General features: G+C 39.2%; 1 protein-coding gene across 1 annotated transcript in view; it reads right to left on the bottom strand.

Moving 5' to 3' along the window:
• LOC139739062 (histamine H2 receptor-like) overlaps nt 1–27470 on the bottom strand; it is a 132362-nt gene extending 104892 nt beyond the window's left edge. Inside the window, exon 1 of the mRNA XM_071649675.1 lies at nt 27357–27470. The gene's annotated coding sequence lies outside the window, so the exon portion shown is untranslated. The remainder of the gene's footprint in view (nt 1–27356) is intronic.
• Nucleotides 27471–27682: the final 212 nt, after the last annotated feature.

The following is a 27682-nucleotide window of genomic DNA, read 5'->3' as shown; positions in this document are numbered from 1 at the left end:
TTATACTTTTAGATTTGTGTTTATAGATAAAAAATACAGAAGACTGCAACAAAAAGGCTTAGGTGTGGCTGACACACAGAACTACTGAGTAGTTGAGTTTTGTGCATTATTCAAATTGTAGATAACTGTTGACTTCCAAATTTCTCAGCAGTGGCCTAAACAAGTCCCCTGAGGTTCATATTTAATGTTTTGCTGCATTTTGGGAGGTCTGTAAAAGGTATCCCCTACCTTTAAGGTTCGATCTGACGAAATAATGCTCATAATATACCACATGTCATTTCCACATATGGCTGTTTGTTACAGTGAGAGCCTCGGCAAAAAAAGAAAAAGAAAAAGAAAAAAAAGGTCGGAGCTACCCCCTCAATTTCCTAATCAGAACAGAATTACTCTTTACATGTCGGCTATCCACAGTTATTATGTTTCTTTTCTCCTGTGGCCTCTGGATGAAAGATGGCGGGAAAAAAAGTAGTAGAGGGTATTTCTAAATTCATGATGAAGATTGCCGTCTGGCTGCCGCGAATGACTCGGTGGCCTGCAGGCCTTTTACCACTCTCACTCGAGGACGGAAAAAAAAAAGAAATGGAATCCGATGAACACGAGGGGAAAATGACACAGAAAGGTAGAATGATGGCGAGGAAGGGACGAGGAAAGGACATTAGGAAAGAAGAACACAGTAAGAAAGAAACCATGATGAGAGGTGTGGAGTGAGAAAAGGAGAAGATGTAGAGAAGGGAAATAAATTGATGCTGGAAGAAAAAGATTAGAAGGTGAAAAGGGGGAGAGGAAGAAAACAAGGATTGGTTCTTTTCAGTGCGTCCCTTCGTTTTTAGCACATTACATATTGATATTTCACTTGCATGACTTCAGTGCTCATTACAATGTATCGTTACTTTAAGGTTTCCACATCACTATCGGTTTTTTTTACTCTGTTCAATTCATGTTGTCTTGTTTAAATTATTTCTGTCACGAAAGAAAGTGACGTGTATATCATGTTATTGCTGAAAAATAGGAATAAACTTGAACTTGAACTTGAAATAAGATGACATAAAACGAAATAGAAGAACTATATTTCAAAACGAGTGAGAAAAAGAGAAGAAGAGAAGACGGACAAGAAAGAGGAAATGAGAAGAAGAAGAAGAAATAGAAGCAAACAAAGGCAACAACTTTTTATTTATCTTATTTACAGCTGGCCGCATAAAATAAACACTAGAAAGGACTCAAAATTCGTGACATTTTGAGAGTCCGCCGCAAAAGTGACCACCAGCAGATGTTCTCGACGTCACAAAATATCAAGCCTGGTCAGGAGAGACGAGAGCGGCAGTTTGTGAAGTTGTCATTTGCGATTTATCGACAAAACAGGAAAATGATCATCACTACTTCACTACAGTGCCACTTGGACACAAAAGGATGACTTGTGTGAAATGTCTCTTTTCTTGTTCGAAGTATCTCATTTTCATCTTTGACAACTCTGTTACAGACTCTCATTTTCAGCCCTCTTCAACCTTTCGTTTTTATATATTCAACAATTGAGTATCTGAATATAAGAACGACCCAAGTCCATGGAAGACCATTTCGAGTAAACTTTAAAAAACTTCATATCTTTTTTATTTGTCCAATAATATTCTATTTAACTGTGATGGGAAGGCAACATTGTATAATATACAAATTAGCCTATGACAATTAACAATTACATTAATTGTGGAGAGGCCATTTTGTGTGATGGACTTGGGTCGTTCTTTGAATCATATGGACTTGGGTCGTTCTTTGATTCATATACATGATTTTCTGCTATAGAGATGAGAGAAGGATGAGAGAGGGCGCTATAATATGAATGTAAGAATGACCCAAGTCCTTCATTCTTACATTCATATGAGCTTTAACTCATTCATTTCAGGCACTTCCGGGGGTAATTAGGATTTATCATTTATACACAAGATGAGTCCATGCATAAGCTACAATTTCCTATGTCAAACTGAATTTGGCCAAAAATTGGACTTGGGTCATTCTTATATTCAGGTCTTCAATTTCATTTTTTTTTTATATTTGTAAAAAATAGTTTTTTTGTGTACTTAGCATAGTCCAAACTAATGCTATCTGTTATCATTTCTCCTTTTTTTTGGGGGGGGGGGGGGTGGGGGTATTAACGGTGCAACAAACTGCCAATGCCTGTAAGTTCAGTCGAACTTGTTTCGTGTAGGAGAGACTGGATAACAAATTACATATCAAAATATAATGACATTTTATATCGGATTCATGGGGAAAAGGTACACCAGAAATAAGAGCCAGTTGCTGTTTTTTTACATACATCTATCATGTCTATTTACTGTCTTCTCAACCGACTGATATTTTGACCAGGGGTGCAATTTGTCACTTTGGAACTGTGTGTATGTGTGTGTGTGTGTGTGTGTGTGTGTGTGTGCGTGTATATATAACTGTAAGTGTGTGAGTGGGTGTGTATGTGGGTGGGCCTTTCCATAGATAGCTGAGACAAAAACACAGTCACACTCAAAAAATAGAATACACAAGCGAGGCGGAAAGATGGCCAATATCAGGTCAATCTGTCTTCTTACCACACGCTCCTCGTGAAGATACAGGAATAAACTTGACAATATATCTTATTACTTGTCTTCCCACTCACTAAAGATCAAAACTTTGATACTCTTTTTTTTTCTATAGATTAAAGACAACTGAATCACTTGGGGTGTATACAGAAGGAATCTCACCTTCTATGCAACGATGAGATTTGTTTGTTGTTTGTTTCAGTTTCATCTTAGTCCACCGGCATTGTGAAAAGTATCAGAACACTACTTGTTGTTTGATTTTTGTCTAAAAGCACCAAATTTGGCACACATACAGACTGAAGTTTTCAAGATCAATTTAGATATTGACCCCTCCACGATTTTAACGTCTTCTCCCATTGCCATACTAACGAATTGTTTCTTTAAAAACACACCTATATTTTCCCCCAGTCATAAAGTAATATTAATAGAGGTTACTAAATTCAAAGCTCTAAAATTACTCGTTCAAATAGAATCAAATTCGTAGTCATTCTCTGACGTCTTCTGCCGTTGCCATGGTAACGAATATTTTGAAAACAAATCCAATTATACAATACTTTAATGAAATGAAATAAATTATTTTACTATGCCGCTAAACTACCTTACGAGATGGTTGGAGAGCCCATATTCAGGTTTACTAACTCGTCTTCCGCGAGGTCCACATGTACGACGTATGTACAACTTGGCGCGAACCACTTCACACCTAAGTTTGTATCCTGCTTTTTGCGATGAATGAATGAAGCTGAATCTTTTGCCCGCGTGGGTTGTGACTCTCTCACACACGGGACCTCCACTTCATGTCCTATTCGAGGGACTAAATGTTTTGCTTCTAGGTACTGGAAGGGACGGCGTGATAACACACAACATGCTGGGTAAGACTCCGTGGGATTCGAATCCGCACCCGACACTGAACCATACGATTGAAAGGTAAATACGCTGCCAACTAAACCACTTCGCTGCCATAGTAAACGAATTGATCAATAAGTAATCACGTCTGAACTTTTCTAACAATGGTAATTGAAGGACAGTGTTTGCTGGCAGTTTGCTTTCCCTTTATTTTCTGAAGATTAAAGCTATTAAAGACACTGGGTGTCTAAAGGCATTAAGTTTGTCAGGATTTTTTTTTTTTAATAATAGTAATTTATTGTAAAACTTTGTTCTCTTTGTTCAGAGAAACATTTTCTATATATGTATCTACTTAAATCTAGACTTTTGGTACACAGTGGGTAGATTTCAACTGTGTCCTTTATGAGCTGCGACTCTGTCATAGAATCTGAGTATAAACTGGTCAAATTGATAACGTTATCATTATATATATATATATATATATATATATATATATATATATATACAAATAAATAGATAGATAGATAGATAGATAGATAGATAGAGAGATAGATAGATAGATAGATAGATAGATAGAGAGAGAGAGTTCTATATCTATTATATAACTTGATGTGACCCCGATAAATATGAACGATGGTACAGTAGTAAAACTAGTAATAACTGAGTAGGAATGTGCTTGTACTGTACTAAGTACACTTGTATACCTTTGTTAATAGCACAACATCTTTGGAGTCACATAAAGGTCACTAATGGTGGACATCGCCGAGATTTGCTGAATGCTAAACATTTCTGTTTGAAGAAATGCCTGAGGATGAGATAATCATCGACTTCCTTCTATCTTCCTCGGCAGTTTTTTATGGATAAAAACACGGAAATCAAGGAGTACAAAAACAAATGATAAGAATGGTGACTACTACACACACGAAGGAAAGACAGACGTTTCGCAGCAATGGGATGATCTTCATAGCGAGATACCACATTCTTGCCGGAGAGAGAGATACATAGAAATGTAGAGAAAGACAGCTATAGGGAGAGAATGCAATCTGGGAATCTCGCCATCTCGAGTCAAAGTATTCTGAGTTCAACTCCTTGTACAAGTCACTGTTACTGTTCACAATACTGTATGAACACACACACACGCACGCACACACACACACACACATATTAATGTATATGTATATAAAATTTGAAAAATAGAACAGAACTCAAACTCATGCGGTCAATACAAACCGTGCACTATGTGTCAAAATATAAACTGTTGGTATTGACAGCATTCTGATCTATTATATATACATTATCATATGATACATTTATTTATTTTTTTTGTAATACTATTATGATCGAGGTGTTCATTCAATCATTATTTTCATTCAATCATTATCATCGCTTTCATTTAGGTCCCGTCATACTTCTCTTTGAGCAACCCCATTTCAATTTCGGTTTTGACCAGTTATCATTACATATAATTACTGCGCTATCACCATGTAAATTGTTTGTGTTCTGCACATTGTTTACAAAGTAGAAGAACTTGTTTGATTTCTGTTATAATGTTCATAAATGCGAAGTATGGAAATAAATGAATTGAATTGAATTGAATTGAATTGAGTATCTCCCAGTTTTCTAATTAACTTCAGGAGAACTACTCCAGAAGATACACTCCCCCATCCATTCCCTTCCCGTGTATACTAATGAGTATAACAAAACGGTACTCCGATCCGTCCTGATATACGAACGTTTCAACAAATTGGTGAGGGTTGTTCGATTAAATCAGAACACGAGCCCTCGATCTATCACGATCTATCTATCTATCTTTCTCTCTCCCTCTGTTTTTTCTTTGTCTCCCTTGGTCGTTCACTAAAAGTAGGTCATACTTGATTGTGAAGGAAGCCTTAACCAGAATCTTCCAGAAAATTAATAAAACAAGTGGTACAAGGATTTAAGAAGCGTACGCCAAACTGGAGCGAAGTATGCGAAGAAGCCTAATCCTACAAATTTAGATGACGTGTGCTCGTAGAGAGTTGACATTGTACACACCGACCTTGTGATTACGAGAGCAAGTTTGTGATGTGATAAATACTTCTAGACACCCGTACCCCGGCGGTCTAATCGTAGCATGCCGGCTAGCTCCCGCGCGCTGGTCGACCTCAGATACGGGTCTGTCTAATTAAGCACGTCTTTATTGAGTTATCAGACCGGAGCTATTCTCAACAGCCAGTGTTAGCGGAGGATGACGCTGGTACCATTGCATTATTGCAGAGCTACACCCGGCCGTCAACTCGCTTAATTTGTTCACGAAAGGCTTTGGCATACCCGTGGCTGCGGACGACACAAATAAACACGATTCATTTCTTCTTTTTCTTCTTCTCCTTCTTCTTCCATGATTTTTCTTCCCCTTCTCATTTATCCTCCCCCACTTCTTCTCCTTCCTTTTTGGTCTTTGTCGGCGCTTTTTGCTCCTTTTCTTCATAATATTATGTGAAAGACATAATGGCGATGCTAACTCAGTGAGCGTGAGTAATGTACCTGCCTGCCAGCGTAATTAACACGGCGCATAGTGAATTTGCATCTACGTAGCTGTCAACAATGGGCAACCGGCTATCTCGAAGATACACCAACAGCAAATAATGTTTCACAACGATCAATTTCTACTCTCCCCGTACTTGTTAAATCTGCATTAGAGTTTACGTATGCCTCTATGTTGGCTACAGAATATGAAAAATTAAAGCACAACAACCGAAGAATAAGAAATACAGAGAACAAGAGTGGCAAGAGCGAATTCAATTAGTGGCTGACGTACTTCGATAGAAGCCAGACATGGTATGGTATCGAAGGTAAGACTTTCTTTCTTACAGAGCAAGCCTTTTTCGAGATGATTGTGTTATCATTGTTAGTGATGCATAAGACGTGAGAGTCAAACAGCGAGCATCTGCGCCAACTCATGCCGGGCAGATGTTTAGCTTTGGTCCTGCGATGAAAAAGGCGGACTTGATTGTGTGACTGCCTGAAAAGAGACAACCAAATCATCACTGATAGCAGCCTACTTCATAATCAAGGGCAACTCTGCCTCCCCCTAACCCCCCTTTTTTTTTCTTTTTCATTCATTACCTCCAGTTTTGTGGTTGAAGGACGGGTGACTTTGTGCCCTTGATGAATAAATGAATGAATATTTTTTCAGATTTCAATGAACTGCAGCTGGTGAAAGGCATAATGACTCGAGTTGCATTATCGTTTACTGTGACTAAACACAGACACACATAAAACACTCACACATACACACACTGGTGAAGCACCCTTTTCACTCTGCCGTTATACGAAAGTAAGGCAGGAGTTTCAGACACTCGTAGTGCGATAATATTAATGCAGAAACAGGTGGTATTGTGATCGAACAGCTAGTCCTTACCCCTCCCCCTCCTCCTCCTCCTCCTCTTCTTCCTCCTCCTCCTCCTCTTGTTATTAATCATGTTAATTTCCTCATCTTCTTCCCGATACTTCTAGAGGATGATGTTCCATACAATTCTTCAATTCACTTCGGTATTTGATTGTTGCCATGCTTTAAAGCGCGATGACTTGCCTGGTATTGACCGCCTTCGTATCACCGTGGAGCTGGCTCAGTGGTGTCACGTGCTTTGTTATCATCCTTCACAAGACGGACTTCACTATTGAGAAGTGTTGTCGGCACGTCGTGACCCCAGCCATCCTGTCTGCTTTACACCTCACATTGCCAAACCAAGTCAATTGACTTCGAGTGAGCAGAGCGACCATGCTCCAGATTCCTGCGAGTGTCAAGTCAGTGCATGTTCACGCCCACCATGCAGTACCATGGCACCATGGGTCCCTTGTTAGGCATCGAAGATGGAAGGAATAAGTCAGCGTTGATGGCGGGATTATGTGGTTCAGGTTTAATTTACCAAAATGCAGGTCGCCAAGGGATAAGACCTGGAAGTGCATGGATTATGGTGATGATCGTCGGTGTGCTGTTTTCGCGAGTGTGCGATTGCCTTGCCACCTGCAGGGCTTAGCTTGTCTAGTGAGAGCAGAGAGGTCGAGATCTCTTTTAACCTGGTGAGAGGTTACTGGGGATATCGGACCCAGGGTAAGTCATGTCATTCAAGCCTAATCTCATGATGAAGCCGTAGGTTAGAATGCAGGGAGATAGTCCAGACCCAGGTCATGGGTCTTTTTGATGATGATGTCCGAACTCTTTGAACGCAGATGACGAGTCATTAATCGTATCAGGGCAATTACCCACGGCTAAATGCTGGTTAGTGATACGGTAAGAGTAAGCATTAAGATTAGGGTTAGAGTTTGGATTCGGGTTAGGATTAGGTTCCGGATAAGGATTAGAGTTAGGGTGAGGGGTAATTGCCCAAGGGCTAATTGCCCGAGATCCGTCATTATGCATCTTCTTTGCTGTTTGTTGTTGTCGGCATTCTCATCGACATCACCACCGTATGGAGCCAAGGTCGTCAGCTAATGCTGCACAGTATATTTCCCTGTAACCATGGTAACGTAAGTCTTGGGGTGGAGACGGGAGAGACTGAAGACCTTGCATAACTTCCACTGAGTTTGTATGTCCAAATTACTCATCAGGATTCTAGTAATCGATTGGAGCCGAAAAAGGAATATCAGGTCGAAAACACTTCCACTCCACGCCAGTCTTGTAGTTTGTGGAAGGTACAGAAGAAGCGGACAAGGCATTGGCCCCTTTTTCCTATTAACATGTGAAGGTTGTTATAATTATGAGGAGCTGTTGGAGGGGGAAGGGGTGGTATCCAGTTCCCCTGTGACGATGGAGGAGATGCGATCATCTCCAGTGACCGAGGTTGAGTCGAGTGCCACGGTCACGTCGCTGAAGGTGACAGAGTGCTGCAGTCTCCCGTGATCACCACCCCTCTCCCGATGGGGCAGCTGATGGAGTGAGAAAAATCACGACCGTAGTAGGTCTCTCTGATCTATATCCACCACTGGAACTCCCTGCACACGACCTCAAGAATAATACATACTTGTCTTGTGTGCGATAATGTATAGTGCATGTACTATGTGCGTACACCTATTCACATTCACAAGTTAGCATTTACAAACACACACGCATTTACACGCACACACACACACACACACACATACACACACACACACACACACACACACATTATGGATAATATGTAGTTGGCTCCGATATTTGATAATTTCCTATACCATTCAATACATGGCAAAACTGAGACACTGTGAGCCTTGTGCCTGTATACAGGCAAAGGGATGTGTTGTTTCATACTTTTGTATATGCCCGCAGACAAAGACCTGCTCATATACCAGGATAGAAACAATGCAATCTACCGGAGCAATTAAAGTGATTGTGATTTATGTGACTCGTCAAAAATCATTGCATAACTTTCAATTGGCTTTACAAGGATACTCTGTATTAACTTTCACCTTCAATACAATGAGAAAAAATGTTTATTTTTATGAATGCTGTGAATAATAAATAGCTGTCCCATTCTTTCCCTCTCTATATTCTACCAAGGAGGTACGACTCTTCTAATTCCTCCTCCTTCATAAACATCCCTCCTTATCTAACGGAATCTCCATCACGGCCAGTAATGAAGGATAATTTATTTTCTGTCTATGATTGCTTCTGTTTACAAAGCTTTCAAATTAAATTTCGAGAAGGCAAGTCCTTCTAATCAATTGTCAACATTGGACGCAGTCCGATTTTTTTTTTCTCGACTACAACCATGAACGCAATTTATCCTAGACAATGCAAACGTGGGGTGAGGTATACTTGGAGTATAGAGCATTCTCACTCTGTGATTGACTTTAAAATAATATATCATTCTCTTCAAGTTGTTCTCTTCTGTCCTACAGCAAACTTACGGTGTTAATCCTCGTGAAAGTTGGTTCTTATGAAGGAATAGTTGTGAGTTTCATTGCTCAAGCCAAAGAATTGTCTAAACCGAAGAAAAATTGAATGCGCTTGAAGTTAAAATAAAATCCCTCATCGCGACAGAATCCAATAGTAATGGAAAATCTATTGATTTTTCACCCATTATTTCTCACCGTCTTACCACGGAGCGCAAAGTCAGCACCAAGCGAGAAGACGTCACTCGGATAATTTTGGTTCAAAGCTTGTGGTCTAAGCTGTACATCATGCCAAAAAAAAAACAGAAACAGCAACAAAAACCCACTAGACATCAAGCCAAGAAAGCTTACAATTACATCTCCCATAGTTTGGTGATCTCGTGAAAAACTTGAGATGAACATAAAGCTTGCATAAATATTCTTTACAACACACGGTGGGAGCTATTAGCTATCATGTAAACCCAGGGATTTACTTCTATTACGATCTGATTCGTCCGCATCTTTATTTTTTTTTTTTGCTTATTTATCTACTCATTCATTAATGTAATAATTTTATTTACTTATACATGATTCATCGACTTGTTCATTTATCTCTTCGTTCATATTTTCATTGTTTAAGTTGCTTATTTATTACACAGAAGAATACCAAAACGAGCATTACATACTTATGACAACATGAAGACATGTTTTGACGTAACGTAGAAACATCTGTGATGTATTCTAAACGATTACTGGACAAGAAATCAAGGTTGATCAGGCACAAGAATTGCAACTAAAGCCACAATATCAACACGTCTTAGCCAGTCTTATACTGGTAGTATCAAAGGGGAATATAGATGTGACATCTTTTATAATTTATAAATTAATAAAATTTGAATGAAATGAATGATGGTGAAGGTCAATAGTTAAGCTCCACTGAAAATCCTCGAAAATCCCCGAATCGCCGTTGGACATGATTTTTTACGTGATTGGTATTCGTATTTCTAACGTACATGTGTACTGATAAAGTGAAACACACGTGTTGAATGGGAATATCTTTCGTTACTGATATTGTTACATTTAGATTGGGATTATGTGCATATGAATTGTGACAAGCCCCGTTGACAAGCACACTTGGGAAAAGGTTGAGGCGTAATACATTACTCAGTTCGGGTCTGGTGCCCACGGCGCCGTTTTAATGTATCACCTGCTACATAAAGCTTACAAGCTTGTACATACAGTCTAGACGACGCCTGATTTCCGAAACACCCCATCCCCGCGCCAATCTTGTATGATTGGTTCGACGCATCAAACTCGCAAGCCTAAGCACTCGCAACCACCTTGGCACTAGTATGTCCTCGATTTTTCCTTGCTCTAGTTAGGGATGCAAACGGTGTAAGTGGGTCGGTGAGTGCAGACATCCCGCCAAGCCACTAGAGGTGGTCCGTCACATTCACGCCATGTAATTCATGGAGGACTTAAAATCTTGACTAGAGATAGTGTCCTTCTATTCGAAATTGGCATAATTAGGCTCACTGCTAATGCTCCGAGAAAGAGATTATAATGTTTCCCTTTAAAAGAGCGGGCTGGTCAAGCAATGTCATAGATGAACTTATTACTGAGTATCCTCCCTGGTTTTGTATCTGTGTTTGTCTGTTTGTTTGTATTAATTTTTGACAGAGTTTGTTGTCCTTGACACAACAAAATTTCCCTCATTTCCTCAACACTTTCTGGTTTTCATTCAAATCAATGATTCTTGCGTCGAGTTGTTTTTCATTGCAAATGATTGACAAATTGCCCTACATGTACATCATCGTACATACGCATCGACTTTTCATTGTTTGTTTGTTGTTGTTGATGATGATGTTGTTATGGTGGTTTTTTTTTTGTTTAATGTTTTGTGATAGGCATAATAATCATCATGGGCATACATAATTTGTGAGATTCGAATCCACGACCTTCTGATTGCTACTCATAGACGGGCTTCGTATCATCGTAGAACGGTGACTTGGCTTAGTCGGTAATACGTCTGCCTCCAGATCCAAAGAACCCGGGTTCGATTCCCGAGTCTCACTCACCAATGTTGTGTGTAATCATAATAATCGTCCCAATCTAGAAAGAGGCAAAACACTCTGTCCCTCTGATAGGACATAAAATTGAGGTCCCGTATGTGAGAGAGCCGCAACTCATGCACGTAAAAGATCCCGCTTCATTCATTCATCGCAAAGAGCAGGGTGTTTAACCCGGTGAAGTGGTCAAGCCTCACATCCAACTGGACCCAATGAAAGACCAACTATAGTACAGCTGAATATGGGCTATCCACCCATCTTAATAGATGGAAAAGTTGAACAAACAAACAAACAAACAATCGTATCCATTAGGCATTAGACTACAGAGCTTCCGCCTTACCTAGCCATCTGTTGATGCTTCTCTGATGGTTTTCTTTGCATTTTGTATTGTTTATAGTTAGTTCACACTGCAATTTCACATTCCCCACGTCAGTCCGTCTGTCATACGATAGTCGAAGCAATTATCCCAAGTTTTACAAATCCCAATGCAATAAGAACTGACGGTCAACTCGGGCTGTAATAGGAACTCAAAAACCATTTACCAAGCAAATAAGGGAGCATTGTTCCGGATCGCATGGCTCCCAGGGACATATGTAATGTTGATTATTGTCTGAAGTGCCTGTCGATCGAAATGCATTAAGCCAATTTTGATTTCATTGATGTCATGATATGTGTCCAGCTAGAATTAAGAGTACAGTGTATCAATATAATCAATCTCTGTCTGTGTGTATGTCTGTCTGTCGGCACGTCTGTCTCCCTCTCCCTCCCCCCCCCCCCCCGTCTGTCTGTCTCTCTCTCTCTTTCTAACTCTCAGAGTAATATGATTACTATTGAGTGTATGAAGGCAGATTTGTCCACGTACACAGAATTCGATTGAAGACTTAAACTCTTGGATGATATCAACCAAGCAACAAAGAATCACAGAAGAAACACGCGAGCTATGATTTTTTTTTTCTTCTCTCGCTAACAGAACGTGTCTTATTTGATAATGGATTTTAATACAAGGAGCATCCTGCAAGCAATGGAGAGTTAGTCAATAGAGGCATACATCAAGGAACACAGAATTCAATTGTACACTCTTACACTCCTTGGACGATACCAAACGGGCAGCCAAGGTTCAAGGGTGAAGCATACGAGCAACATTTCTTTTTTCCTTTTTTCTTTCTTGGTCCTTACAGTACGTGTCTTATTTGATAATGGATTTTAATACAAGAAGCATTCTCCAAGCCGAGGAAAATAAGAATAGTGGCGACCGCCAGTACTTCGAGTAAATAGCGTGCATTAGCCAGGCTTCACTTAACCCGTCGCCAAAAGGGCGATTATTATATAGCAGTCTAGTGGCGAGCGGTACTTTTCCACGTCTCCTTTCATGCGCGTGTGATGTCACTTTTGTCCACATGTTTGTTTGTTTGTCTGTTTGTTTGTCTTCTTCTTTTCTTCTAATTCTTCTTCTTCTTCTTCCTTCCACTTACTGCAGAGACATATCTCTCAGTCGATAGATTTGAGAAGAGAGAAGAGAGAAAAACATGTTAACACGAATTAAAGTGCGCGTTTCATCATGGCTGACTTCTTTCGGCAAGTTGCAGTCCTCTCTGGTCAGAGCGAAATGCATTTCATCAGACATAGTGTGGTGTTTAAAGGGAGAAAGTAACGAATCGCAGCTTAGATATAATGTATTGTTTAGACTGTATCGCATGTTGATTCCAAGATAATAGTCATAATGTAATCCTTTAGATAAAATGCTCAATGACGAGAAAGACACACAAACATGATCATTGATGATAATTCAGAATGTAATTTAGAACCTACTTCATAGTTACCACAGTAATAGTGTTTTAGCTGGTATTCTTTAAAGCGAGGACAATTTCCATTAATGCCAATTTACATACTCCTCACCCCTGAATTTTCAGCATGGAGAGCAATTAGGCTAGTGGTTGTTTGAGCTGCTACATCATCCTATTTGGCCTGCTCTGAAGACAATGAGGTCTTACTTCCAAGTACACCCACTTCTCTTGGCAGGTGCTTGGTGCAGGAAGAGCAATACATCAGACTGGAGAACACTATGCGATGCTTGGCCGGCAGGACAATATGAGGTTGCACTGCAGGATGAGCTTAATGAAATATCTCTTCCTCCAATTACTGGGATCGAAAAATTTCCCATCCTAGTGATAACAAGGTTTAGCTAGGATCAGTTGAATTGTACGTATATGCATGGTGTAGGATCTTCTGCGTCGATAAAGCAAGGAAACAGCCTTTTCAAAGAATTCATTGAACACGTTAAGAAGATTTTACAGCTTGAACAGCTTTGTCCTACTTTGAAGGAGCACACTTCACTACCAGACATCTGACTGGAGAATCTTCCTCCATTAGTTGGAGTATCGTGGTGTGGTGGATAAGGCTCAGGATTTGTAAGCAGAAGGTATCGGGTTCGAATCCTTCCCAGTGCGTTAATCATTGGGCAAGATGTCTATACCCACAATGAGTCTCTGACATACTTGTAGGAATGCGTATCAGGCCCTGCTGGGTTAATGATAATGACAGCGCCCACTGCAGTGGCGGATCCAGAGGGGGGCGCACCGGGCGCGAGCCCCCCCCCCCCCCCCCCTTTATTTATTTTTGGTTAAAACAAAACAAATATGATTTCTTTAATTTTGCAAAGGCGCCTCCCCTTTACTGAATTCCTGGATCCGCCCCTGCACTGGAAGGGCAGTATTAACACTGGAAAGGCTGAATCCTTAGTGAATAAGATCAGGGTAGGTTGCGGGAGGTGGGCTAAAAAAATCATTTAGCACCATGTTGGGTTGTTGGGCATTTGGAGGATCTTCTGGTGTCTGGAGGTGGCTATCATGAAAGGAGCGGGGCAGATGGGGCTTCATCCAGGGAACCAAAAGATCGGGCTGTGAGGTAGCTGGATGATCCTCCCATCATCATTTCTGGCTATGGGCAGCCGAATGGTTGTCTTGCAACATATGACGCTGTGGGGCTGTAGTTGCTTAACCAAAATTCTTTAAAAAGGACCGAGCTAGCTTCTGTAGATAAATTCAAGCAATCTGGCAATGATCTCGAGTGTTGATCACGAGAACTGGGCTCCCCAACTGGGAGCTGGGGTAAAGAAAACTGAACCCGACCTTACCAGTTTATATAGATTGTACCCTGTAGAACCCCCAAATATGGGGGAGGGGGTCAATCTTAGCACGAGAGTCCTACGGAAGCCGTTTTCACAACAACACCATACCACACTATGTTCCATGAATCTAAACTCTGTACGTCAATTTGTCTACAGGTTTGTTACGTAGATTTTTATATATATATATTTTTTTTTGGGGGGGATGTGTTTGTTTGGCTGTCACAATTCAAGATGAAATGCAAAGACGCAGACAGGCCTTCAAAATCATGGGTATATTTTTGCAGTACAGAGTTGAATATTCCTCGATTTCGACCTGGTGTTATGTCCTGATAAGTGTAGTGCCGTCATTTTCTACTGAATAGAGGGGTATCATATTATGGATAGCCCTTCAGTCTATGAGAAAGGAGAGGGAAAATTTCATTAAAAAAACCCCCAGCACAACACACACATACCAACACACACACACACACACATACCTGTTTTTTGTTTGTTTGTTTGTTTGTTTATTTCTTTGTTTGTTTGTTTGTTTGTTTGAATTGGACTTGTTTCAGATATACATACAAAAATCTTTTGGACGGAAAAAAATAACTGCAAATATGTCACATAAATTTGATTCGAAATCATTGTTATAAGATGATAACGTATGAAGTGAAGACGTATTTCTTTATCCATTATCACACACACACACACACACACACACACACACACACACACACACACACACACACACACACACACACACACACACACTGACACACACAACCAAAGCATACATTGCTTGTTGTCATGATTAGCTGTTGATCATCATTTCACACAACTCACGCAAAACAATGATGACTACACGCCATTGGCGTCACACGGTTTATTATCTGCATGGCTCCATAGAAAAACCCTCTCAATTCATGGCGTTAAGCGAATAGATTCGAATTAGAACATCGGAAAAATAAATCATCCGGAGTAATCAAAGACCGAGGTCGCGCAGATCATCTTCCCTCGTCTGGTATCTCTTCTGGATGGCCCCGCGTAATTTGCGACCATGTTTAGACATTGACACGCACATTTGAGAGCTGGAGCATCACAAACAAACAAAATAAAGAGATCAGGTGGAAAGCAAAAGAGATTGGGACGAAACGTGCTCAGGGATTAATTTGATTTGCTTGATAAACCTGCGTTTGTGAGTGAGCTATTGGGCGAGCTTTTCTTGGACTGAAGCAACAATACATTGCGTGCGGACAACATTTTACAGTCTATCAATTTTGTGTCCTGACTTTTCTCCTCTTTTTCCTTCCCTCTCTCTCTCTCTCTCCCTCTCTCTCTATCTATCTCTCTCTCTTATCCTCTTCTCTCTCCTGTCGCGTGTCCTTTCTGTTAAATTTAGTATTGTCTGTTTTATGACAATCATGACTTTCATCAACACACGTGTATTTCATTATTTTTCACCTCATTAATGCTAACTGAAATAAATCGCTTGATGTTTATAACTTAAAATCACTCATTTTCGTTACTGAGAAACAAGTTGAGTTGGCTAAGCATGAGTAAAACTTGAAGAGACACCGTACCGAAGTAAACGATTATGTCCGGGTAGATGTTGGACACTATTATGTCTGTTTCTTTCATATCCAAAGAATATTCAAAGTTCGGGGGGGGGGAAGAATACATGTTGCCTGAGAAAAATGAAAGTTATCAAATGATAGGGTAGTAGCAGTGTCCAATGACGAAACTCGATTCTTCGTAGTCTCTGCAAATTAGATTACTAACATCTAACGGTATGGAAGAAAGAATACGCTGTGGTAATAGTATTAGTTTCGTGCAACACGAGATGGTATTGGATTATAGAAGCGCAACATGCGCTGTAGCCTGATAGCCTAAAATGTGTAAACACACAATGTGTACAAGGAGACTGAGTGTTACTATGTCTATCACTGTCTAATAGATTAATGACTTCATTAGATTCACAGGTTATGGCAGGTAGTCATAGCTGATGGTGGCAGTAGGGCATTATGACGACACGACCCGTCCTTGGGGGACTGATGCATACGAGACAGCGGGAAAATGGCTTTAAAGATCGTATCACCTCTGAACATTACGGTAAAAACGTGCTATAGGCCACTTGCTTCATTTCAACGTGTGTGTGTGCGTGTGTGTGTGCGTGTGTGCGCGCGTGCGAGTGTATGTATGTGTATGCGTGCTGTATGTCTGATAGAGAAAGAGCTTGTATGTTGGGGGTGCAAAGAGTAATTAACATCACGACAAACCGGTGTAAGGACTAAAAATCTGCTTTGTGTTAATTTAGCATCACAGTTATGATACTGTCGTGCTCTGTCTAAATGGAATCAAAATGTATCAAAACAAATACATGCGCACGCACACACACACACACGCATACACACACACGTACACACACACACACACACATACGAACATATAGATTATTCTCAGTATCATTTCGAAGATGATCCACGTCTTCTCATTTATCATATCGTTCATACTACCTACTAATGCCATGTGTTTCGAGAGATCGTGGGGGAGACATCCGCTCTGTCATCACTCCCAAATCTCAGATGTCAACGTTTTATCAGAGGATGAAATTCTATATCACAATAACATAATAATGTATAGGCGACTTGACGACCGCCAATTTGTTTCCACATAAGTTATTGCAATTCGATCACACCACCATAAAATAAGACTAAAATTCATCAAAAAGAAAAACAAAATAATTGCTCGGTGAGTTTTCCCCCAATAGCTTTTCTCAACGTGATATAATGGAAAACGTTTGAAACATAAGAAGCGATTTAAGCTTTCATACTTTCCTACCAAGAGATTGATGGATTGTGACGCCATAATGTTAGTACGGATGTGTCTTCCAATATAAGAATATTTGATATCTAACCATAAACCCCTACAAAAACAACACCAACACACGTTTCTATATGTTGCTTGAAGGTTTGCATGTTTCCAATAGGCTGATATTATTACGTCATCATGTGCAAAGTTCGATACAAACTCATCCGTTTGTCATGTGATCAATCACGTGGCAGAGAAACAATTCGAAAAGTGCTTCCCTGATCCAATACCAGCCTGAGATAATCATTGTCATGGATTGGGCGGGACTCATTTCAATTATCCCACTTTATGGGGCGGAGGACGGCTTTTTGTTTGAAAACAAGAGTGGAAGCTATCAGGCCATGTATGTAATTATTCACTGAGTAGAATGATCGGCGACAAGAACTAGGGTAATACCCCGCCACAATAATGATGGGGATAATGGAGTTTTATTTAGTCGAATTTTCGGTAGTTCAACGTTAAAAATAGAAATGGATTATATGGTGGTATCAACCAGTCTTTTTACACTCAGCATTGAAGGCAATGTTCTATGCTCCACCAGCTGAATCATACGACTATCAATCATTCAGACTCGAAAACACTTATATGAAGACTCAACGCTTACATCATCATAGCGCTTATTTTTTTTCTTCGAATGGAAGCATCTACTACACGGTACGCTTTCATTCTCCTCTTTTATTTCACAATATATTGTATGGTTATACACGACATCTTCATAATTGATTTGTTGCTGATTTTTCTGGTGATGTTCGCAATGCCGAAGATTCGTTATTTCGAAAGTGAAAAGAAGGCGCGTATAAATTAAAGAGCCTTATTTCTTTTTCGGATTAAAGAGCATACGGAATAACAAACTCCATTTACTTTTCCTATTAACGAACCTTTGGAGTAACGAGCTGACATCAATTTTTTCGTATAATACCTCGTCATTAAAGATATTCAACACTGTGTTATTATATAAGCCTTTAGAGACTCATGGATTTTTCCTGGCGTGACATTTTTCCATCATGAGCTTCGTCTATCACTGCCTGTTGCAAGATTATTTCAGGCCTGGAACAAACGGCACCAACGAGACTTTTTCTCAGTAATTGAGACATAATATCGATCTGGCGTAGCCTGAGGGATGATAGCGGTTGCTTATTTGTCTTTGCTCTAGGGTGCGTGAGTATGTGTGTTCTTTTTTTTCCCCTCTGTGTTTTAGTTAACTACTCGATTTAACGATCCGTCTGAAAACAAATCCCTGTCTCTCTGAGACATTCGTGTGACACAGGCAGATTAAAACTGTGACATTACCATTATGAGTCTATGGGAGGTACGAATTAATACTCATCTATTTACTCCTGTAAAACAACAACAAAAGGTTGACATTCAAACTAATGATACGTGCGTGGAGTTGTTCTTTTTTTGCAACTGATTGACAAGCTGCCCTTCATGTCATATTCATGGATGCATCAGTCACTCTATGTTTTGGGTAATAGCCGTGATATTTAAGACATTATGGGTATATGATAATCGCGTGGGATCCCTCCCGAGTACGTATGCTTTTATGTATGATATTTCAATTATTTTAAGGGGCAATTTGTCAATCAGTTGCAATAAAAGGCTGACAGTTCTGCTTTAACATTGAGTCAATTGGCAAGCAGTTTATACTCCCACGCACGCTAAAATCAAACGATTTTAACCATATGTACACCGCTGCTCCTGACACATCCTGAAGCTCTCTATGATAATAATCCCTTTCTGTTTTATAGACTCGATAGACTCTCAAGCATAACGAGACACAAGGAAACACTGTGACTTATGTTGTTGATATTTCTGGCGAACATTATTCAAAATGACGTCATTCGAGAAATCATACATTAAATCGATTTCATCGAGGCAAACCCTACAATCCTATTCATTCAAGTGAGGAATTCGTTTATCCACACACATTCACACATCGAAAACGCATGACACAGATCTAGCACCCTATGGTCCTAGTTTGGAAACCTTTGAAGGCTCAGCATCATATTTCAGAAACATATTGCAGCTTGGTGATATGAGTATAGCTAACATTCTCTTGATTTTTCTTTAGGGGAAGGGGGAGGGGAGAGAAAGGGGTTAGGAGGGGCAAAAGAGAGTGAGAGAGGTGGGGAGGAAGTCAGCCAAGTCAAGCTCTCAGCTGATGCTGGTCTTCCGAGGTTTTTTTTCTCTCTTTCCGCTAACTACTGGTAATGATAATGTATACAAATGCATAAAATTTGACTGTTTTTTGGTTATCATCAGTGACAACACCACTATGGTCACTGATGTTACAGAATTGACTTTTCCATACATCAATTTCTATAATTAATTTGTACTATGTCAGTATTCATTTGCACATTATTTGTTACATGTATCTTTCAAGCATGAGACTGAAGTGAAAATGAAATAAAATCAAAACCAAACCGGAAATAAAAAGCAAGCACAACAACTCAGCAAAGCTTCGTATTCTTGCGAACCACTTGGCTGTGCACATAGGGTCAATACAGCCCAGTATCTTAATAATGGAGACGTTTAGACACGTTATTCTTTTTCCAAACACCACACTCTGTCGACGTGAGGGGAGGATGCGCGTTCCACTTTAATGGTGATTTGTGCGAGTGTACTGCCGCATTTGTGACCGGCACTTGTTTGCGACTTTCTTGCAACCACGTAAGCCAACATAAAGGAGCGGAGTGGAGAGAAACCTTCCTGTTCGTAGCGTGGTGCTGGACCGCTAGGTGTGCGGGTAGAATGAAACAGCGTAATCTCGAAAGTACGCTCACTGGCGCTCGACATACCATGTGAAATACGATCGCCTTTAATACAACAACCAGTACATTGCTGTGTAACCACGTTATAGTAGTTGGTGGAGCAACGCCATTGGCGTCAGGAACGAGGTGGGTCTTGTGCAAATCTACCAAGATTTTAGAATCTCATGCCAAACGGACTTGAAGACACACTGGTTTGAATACCCAAGATGTTTTTTCTTGGTAGACAAGTGTTTAAGCTGAAATTACCCAAATTGCAGGAATTACAAAACAAAATAGGTGTGATTATAATACTCAGTATGGCAGATGTGACAAAGACTATTGAATTTGCCTGGTATGTAAGTTATCTTCACACCACGTGTTATCTACGGAAGATATGAAAGTCCACTGATCCACGATGTCCTTACACACGCTGACCACTGACGGACTCGTTAGTAGTGAGGTAACGATGCAACCTCCGCTGAAATGATACCTGCTGACCTTTTGTCAGACAGTCCAGTATCAGATGGGGGAATTATGCCTTTGGTTTCCTACGCTATCTTCTATTCCGGGACTTCTTTTTTTCACACCTATCTAGACTCATTGGAAAACTGGGCCTGTGAATTGATGGTCCCGCGGGGATTCGGAAGAGGATTTTAAAGCACACCCCAAGGAACGGTGGTGCTGAAAGCTGTTTCATGTATCCCTCACCCTCTCAATCTCCCTCTCTTTTCTCTATTTATCTGTCCCTCTATCTCTCTCTCTCTATCTCTATCTCTATCTCTATCTCTATCTCTATCTCAATCTCAATCTCAATCTCTCTCTATTTCTATTTCTATCTCTATCTCTATCTCTATCTCTATCTCTATCTCTATCTCTATCTCTATCTCTATCTCTATTTCTATCTCTATCTCTATCTCTATCTCTATCTCTATCTCTATCTCTATCTCTATCTCTATCTCTATCTCTATCTCTATCTCTATCTCTATCTCTACTCTATCTCTATCTCTATCTCTATCTCTATCTCTATCTCTATCTCTATCTCTATCTCTGTCTCTGTCTCTGTCTCAAGCGCTTCCACTCCCTGATGTCTTCTCATCAAAATCCCATTCATTGTTTCCAATTATAGCAGGGTTTAGGAGGCACCATTCCTATATAGTTGTTGCTGTTTTTCCCCAGTTACTACCTCCGTGGTAGGCGAAGAAAGGTGTTATATATATATATATATATATATATATATATATATATGTATATATATATATATATATGTATATATATATATATATGTATATATATATGTATATATATATATATATATATATATATGTATGTATATATTTATATATGTATATAACGAAGAATAAACCGTTAATGCAATATTTCGCCAATATAAAGAAAGAATGAGTTTATTGAGCAACTCAAATTTTCGGTGGCTTCCATCCACCTTCTTCAGGAGTCTCGACGCGGAATGTCAATGCCAAAACATAAATTGAACATGAAGAGCGCGCACTCATATACACAGAATTGGTTGCTATACATAATTCTATATAGGCTACAGGTGAATGTGGATTGAATAGAATCTATGAGCTGCATAGAATTGAATACCTGAATATAAGAACGACTCAAGTCTAAATTTGGCTACCGTTTTTGAAAACGATTCACGAAGTCATGCAAATACAGATAACCATTCAAGTGATTGTTTTACATTCAAATTTGTATGAATAACAACCCAATAAGTAAAAACACTAAAAGCAGTGGGAAGTAATTTATTCATTTCTATTTTTCCAAAATTTTCTCTAACGGACTTTGGTCGTTCCTATATTCAGGTATTCCATTTCATCCTGCCCCTCCCTATTTTTTTCTCTCTCTCCATCTATTTATTTATCTATCTATTTATCTACCGGGAATCTATCTACATGTATCTATCTGCCAGGAATCTACCTATCTATCTACCAGGAATCTATCTATCTATCTATCTATCTATCTATCTATCTATCTATCTCTCTTCTTCTCTTTATCATACTCATTATCACAAAAAGTCATGAAAAATCACCTTTCGGTGTATTGAAAGTCATGTATTTAAGTAGTTGTAGCTTTTTATGTGCTCATAAAGAAAATGACTGCCACACAATGACACCTTAAAAGTCTTCAGGGAAAACAATCAGCTAATGACTTCTAAAAATACTGCATTAATGTATCTTCACTCGTTTTAATGGTTGTATCAGCATAGCGGCAGATGGCCAAGGAATGTATCTCACCTCTTTAGTAAAATAGCTCATAATAAAAATTCTCCTGCTCTCTACCTCTCTCAAATAGACAGATAGATAGATAGATAGATAGATAGATTGATTGATTGATTGATTGATTGATTGATTGATTGATTGATTGATTGATAAATAAATAAGTAAATGAATAAACAAATAAATAAATAAATAATAACATATACACATACATACATACATACATACATGTATAGATATGTGATGATACTTGATTTATAATACTTAATGACATAATTGTCATTGTCGACCCTGAGGAAGACGTATGCATTCGTCCAAAATTTGGTCTGAATGAATAGCACTGTTGGACTGAAATGCATTACCACCCTATTTCGTAATCTTTAATAATATAGATACACAGCTATATACCATAGACAGAATACTGTGAACCCCTCATTGTATGCACAATGTTATGTATATTCTCTTACTTTAAGACAAAGACTCTCTAACTCAAAGATTCTTCATCCTCTACAAACGGCATTTCATGAATTCCTCAACTCTTCTTTTTAATCATTTTATTATCTTACGGAGCCTGACATCTACTTTGGAAAAGGATTTTTTCCCATCGGCAAAGTACCAACAAAATGTATCTACTTCTCCGGTGATGAACAAAGCACATTCGGATACACATGATTCGATTGAAATTCACTGGATTTCCTGTTTGAATTCGCATCTTCATTCTTTGTTTCTCTTCTTTTCCTGCTTTTCAATCCAGAAGACTCCCCGAGTGAGCAAGAGTAAATACCTTGTAACTACGAACTCGCTGGGGAAATAAAGAGCGGTTCCCGCGCACGTACGATGTAATTAAATGACCGCTGTATTCCACAAGGATCAAACTGCCGAAAGATCGGCTGCTATACCGGTAGACCAATCTCAAAGACTGAACACCGATGATTCTTTACTGCTCTGATTTCGTTTGGAACTGGAATGGCTTACTGACTGAATGGGCGACGTTGAAACGGAGCAACAGGACACGTTATCTAGATAGAATGTCGTGTGCATCACTGCACCATCGAGTTCATAATACATATGCAATGCTCGTACACATTTTTAACGCAAGAATATACAGATATCTTTTTTTCAAATCCTCTGTAAGAAACTCCGATGTGCCTTTAAAAGTTCAAAAACTATTCTTGCTGGTGATAGAATTCTATATAGCATGAAGTACATTATACTACACATGAGTTCCCAAGTTTCCATAAACTAATAAAAGTAAACTGCCAAAACGTCGAGTGTATGATAATACTGGGTAATTATTTTCCATATTTTAGTTTGTTCGGCATACTGCAGGTTAAAGAATGGTCATTTCTTAATGTAGCTTTCCCCCCCCCCTTTTCCGTTGTCTCATCAATGAAGTTTATCTCACACAATACACCCATGCACATTCTGAGCTCAAAAAATGTTTTAAACCTTAATGATGGATTACATTTCATGGTAAACACGTCATTATATCTTACAGAAAAAAAAGACATGTTATAGGTTATTTACCCAAACTTGTGGAAAATAATCACCTTGTACGTTGTTTCACTTTATTTTTTAAAATGATAATCACGTTCTCGCGCATGCACAGAAGCACCGCGGAAGAACAATTATTATTGCATTGTCATTGCTACTATCTGTGTTATTAGAACATAATATAGGTACATAACATGCAAGAGATAATTGAGAGACCACACGACACAATTTGACAGTGATCACATAATTATTCTGTTATGATTGTAATTCTCTCCATTGAATCTTAGGGGATATTTAGATGTGTTAGAATATTGCGCATCGGTATGCCTCCACCACTGCTACTATGAGAGTGCAGACACAGTGGCGGATCCAGAGGGGGGCGCAACCGGCGCACGCCCCCCTTTATTTTTCGTTAAAAACAAAAGAAATAAAAAGAAAAAAATGGAAATGAAACCCGGAAGTGGCACCAGAAATATTAGTCACGCCCCCCTTTACAGAATTCCTGGATCCGCCCCTGCAGACATCAAGTTAGAAAATGGATCCCCTATTAACCGGGAGGAGAAGGCTCAATTGTATCTTGTCAAAACGCGCCACCACAGGTGACTCGATGAGTGTCTTCGCCCACTAAGCCCCAGGGAATTTCACTACTGGGGGGTGTTTCATCAATTTAGTCAGCGCTGACAATTTCAGCAAAATCATCGGTTTTGATTGGCTGAGAAGCTCTTGTCACTTACTGTTACCATGGTAATTGTCAGTGACTGACAACTTGTCAGGGCTGACAACTTTCATGAAACGGTCCCCGGAAGTGTTTATCTTGTCTTGTCAGCATCATCAAAGTGACTACTCTGTTTGTCACTGTATGTCTTATATATTTTATTCTATTTCATTCAACTACATGTTATTTCATTTTATCATGATTCTCAATAAAATATTATATATGTATACATATATATATATATATATATATATATATTGAAACAAGAAAGGGAAAAGTGACCACAAACAAATGATAAATAGTGACAACTTTGAGCAAAGAAAAAATCCCGATGAAAACCCATTTTCTTTGCTCAAAGTTTTCACTATATATATATATATATATATCAGCCACAACAAAATACACTGATGCATCGTATGCAGCTTGAGTACACAATCAATTATTAATAGCAAAAGTCTATGAAAATTCGAGAAAGATTGAACGGAAATAGTTAATTCCATAAGATCTGTACAAAATCAGCGCATTGAGAGAGCAACGGAAACTTACATTTCTAGAATGTTTTGTCAATTAATAAATCTTTTTCAAACTTAAGTAATGTTGGGAGGCTTTAAGCAATTGTTTACTAACAATAAATGACTCTATAATCAAAGGAATCTTTCCATGTGAAACACTAGCAATGAATGATAAGAATTACAGAATTGCAGTAAAAGAGAATCAACACAAAACCACGGAATTTTTGATTCTAGGACGATTTACCAGCAGTCATATACCCAGCTCCATTTACGTGTAGAACGCAATGATAAAGAGAAATGGGTAAAGACAATGAGATAGAAAGTGGTAAAGGGGAAAACGCAGACAAGAGGAATTGATGAGAAGGAACAGGATGATCAGCATGACTGCGATAAGGAGTCGGAGGAATGGAAAATCAGGAGGACAGAGAAAGATCGGAAAGTAATGAATATCTAATAAGAGGGAAGAGGGAAGGAGGCGAAAGAAAAGAGGGAAAAGAGAAAAGAAGGAATAAGGATGATGAAAGAAGAACTGATGGATGTGGCGGATAGGATCGCGAGGGTGACGCCAAGGGAAAAGAAGGATGATCTAGGGAGTTAGAATGTTGGTAATGAGAATGGAAGTCAATAAGTTTGATTCGTGACGATCCAACTTCATACAGATCAACCAATGTCAAAACTGTCGAAGTTCTTTTTTTTTAAATTTTTACTTTGACTGAAGACTTGAATTTTATTCGGGAGGCGACGATTAACGATGAAAGTGTTCCATGTTCAATAAAGTAGAGTAGTATATTCTTCCTAAGGAGCGGCAATTTCTTCTACAGCCACACACACACACACACACACACACACACAAAGAAAGATAAAATTCCTATCGCATTCTTAACATTCTTCTTTAGTACCGTCAGGACAATATCAATAAAAGACAAAACGAGGGGAAAGAGGGGACACGTAAAACGGACAACCTAAGTGATGAAATGATTTTCAAATATTTTGCTTTTCCTAGATGAATGAGGAAGGGGGGGGGGGGGTAAGCATGGTAAGGACAGAGGGAATGACGTCATTCATTACTTTCCGCAACAGTAAGCACTAGTCTGAAGTGAAATGGGGGTGGGTTCAAAATAAGTATAAGAAATAAATGAATTAACTTTCCCATTATCACTACTGGATAGATTTCATCAAATTAAAATGATAAGTCCGTGCATAACTACAAATATTAAACCGTCCGTAAATATTGCATCTCCAAGTCCAAGTGCAGATCGAATGTTCTGTTCGTGTTGGGTCTGAAGTCGCCGTTAAATGCATACAGACGAACAATGCAGATTTATTTTAAATATATCGCAATCCGGTTTCAGCAGCTTGGTTGTCATGGCGGCGGTGATTCCAAAGAAATGATTTCTAAATGTTGAACATGAATACATGATGTTTACCCTTTCTGCATCTGTCGTGACCAGAACTGTCGGTGACCGATTTACGTCATTAGCAGTACAAAATGATTTCTCCTTCTCATGGTCGACATTTTCGTTTGGTATTCTTTAACTACGTGATTTGCACAAAGTACATAACAAACAGCCTACATTCCAAGAGAAAATGCTCAAGGTATATATCATATAGACCAGGATACTTTGCGAAATGTCCATTAGTTCATATTACTGCGTCCACCTTGACACTTTGTTCATTACCAAATTACTCAATCTTATTTCATTTGTTAAATGAAGGACTGGTGTGTTTTTGACTCAAGCCAGAATGTTGACATGTAAGATATTTTGCAGAAAGTGGTAAAGAAATGATCAGGGTTGGTGTACGATGGTGTCAGGCAACATCCTTCAACCAGATGTTTATACCAGGTGACCCATAATACCGGCAGTTGGGCGTTGAACTGCATTGTACATTGCTCGCGTAAGCTCTTAATTTGTCAATTGATGCAAAAATCATTAGCACCCCTTTGTAGCGCTTGCCTGCAAATTGCAAAATCTGCGTTATGATGTTCCTGTTTTTTCTATATTCTTTTAACGTAAATGTCAGTAACGGACCTTACCTAAAAGGTGACCTAAATGGTAACGAGAATGATAGTTTAAACAGTTTTTCACAATCATACGCGACAATGACTCACCTTCATCACCATCGCATGTCACACCAGAATAAATCTTACTGCAATTAAACCTCTTTCAAGGGATAGGGAAGTATATTGCAGGTATGGAAGAGTATGAGGAATGCACTTTGTCTGGGAAGAAGAAATAAATTCAGTTTAAATTCATCGACGTTTATGCATGGCGCCGTAGTATGACCTCTCTCAAAGAAAAAGAACTCCAACATTCACTTAGCATTTACTTTGTGACCTTGTTCTATATATCCAAGAATCAGCTTACCTGGAAATTTGAGGGAGACTTGATGAGCTGGCGTCATTCCATTCCTCAAAGGATCCTGATTGGAGATAACTACCGAGCAACCTGTCCGTTTCTATGGCAACCCAGCTGATGGAGTAAGATGGGGAGAAAGAATACGAATTTCCCGTAAAATCCTTGGAGTGGTTACAAAAACCGATGAGTGGAAGCAGATTAAATGACGACCAAAAGAGCAGACGAACTTCGCAATCTATGCCGTGTAATGGTGAGGAGTCTCCTTGGAAAGTGGCGAAGCCATTAAGACCGCGTTAGGAATTTCCTACACATGGTAATCTTTTTTTTTCTCTCTG

This window comes from Diadema antillarum, unplaced genomic scaffold (genome assembly GCF_040938485.1).
Source record: "Diadema antillarum isolate AM-2024a unplaced genomic scaffold, OU_Dant_1.0 seq00000781_RagTag, whole genome shotgun sequence".
NCBI classification, from domain to species: domain Eukaryota; kingdom Metazoa; phylum Echinodermata; class Echinoidea; order Diadematoida; family Diadematidae; genus Diadema; species Diadema antillarum.
The sequence above is the reverse complement of the archived record's forward strand: the minus strand, read 5'-3'. Positions and strand labels throughout refer to the sequence as shown.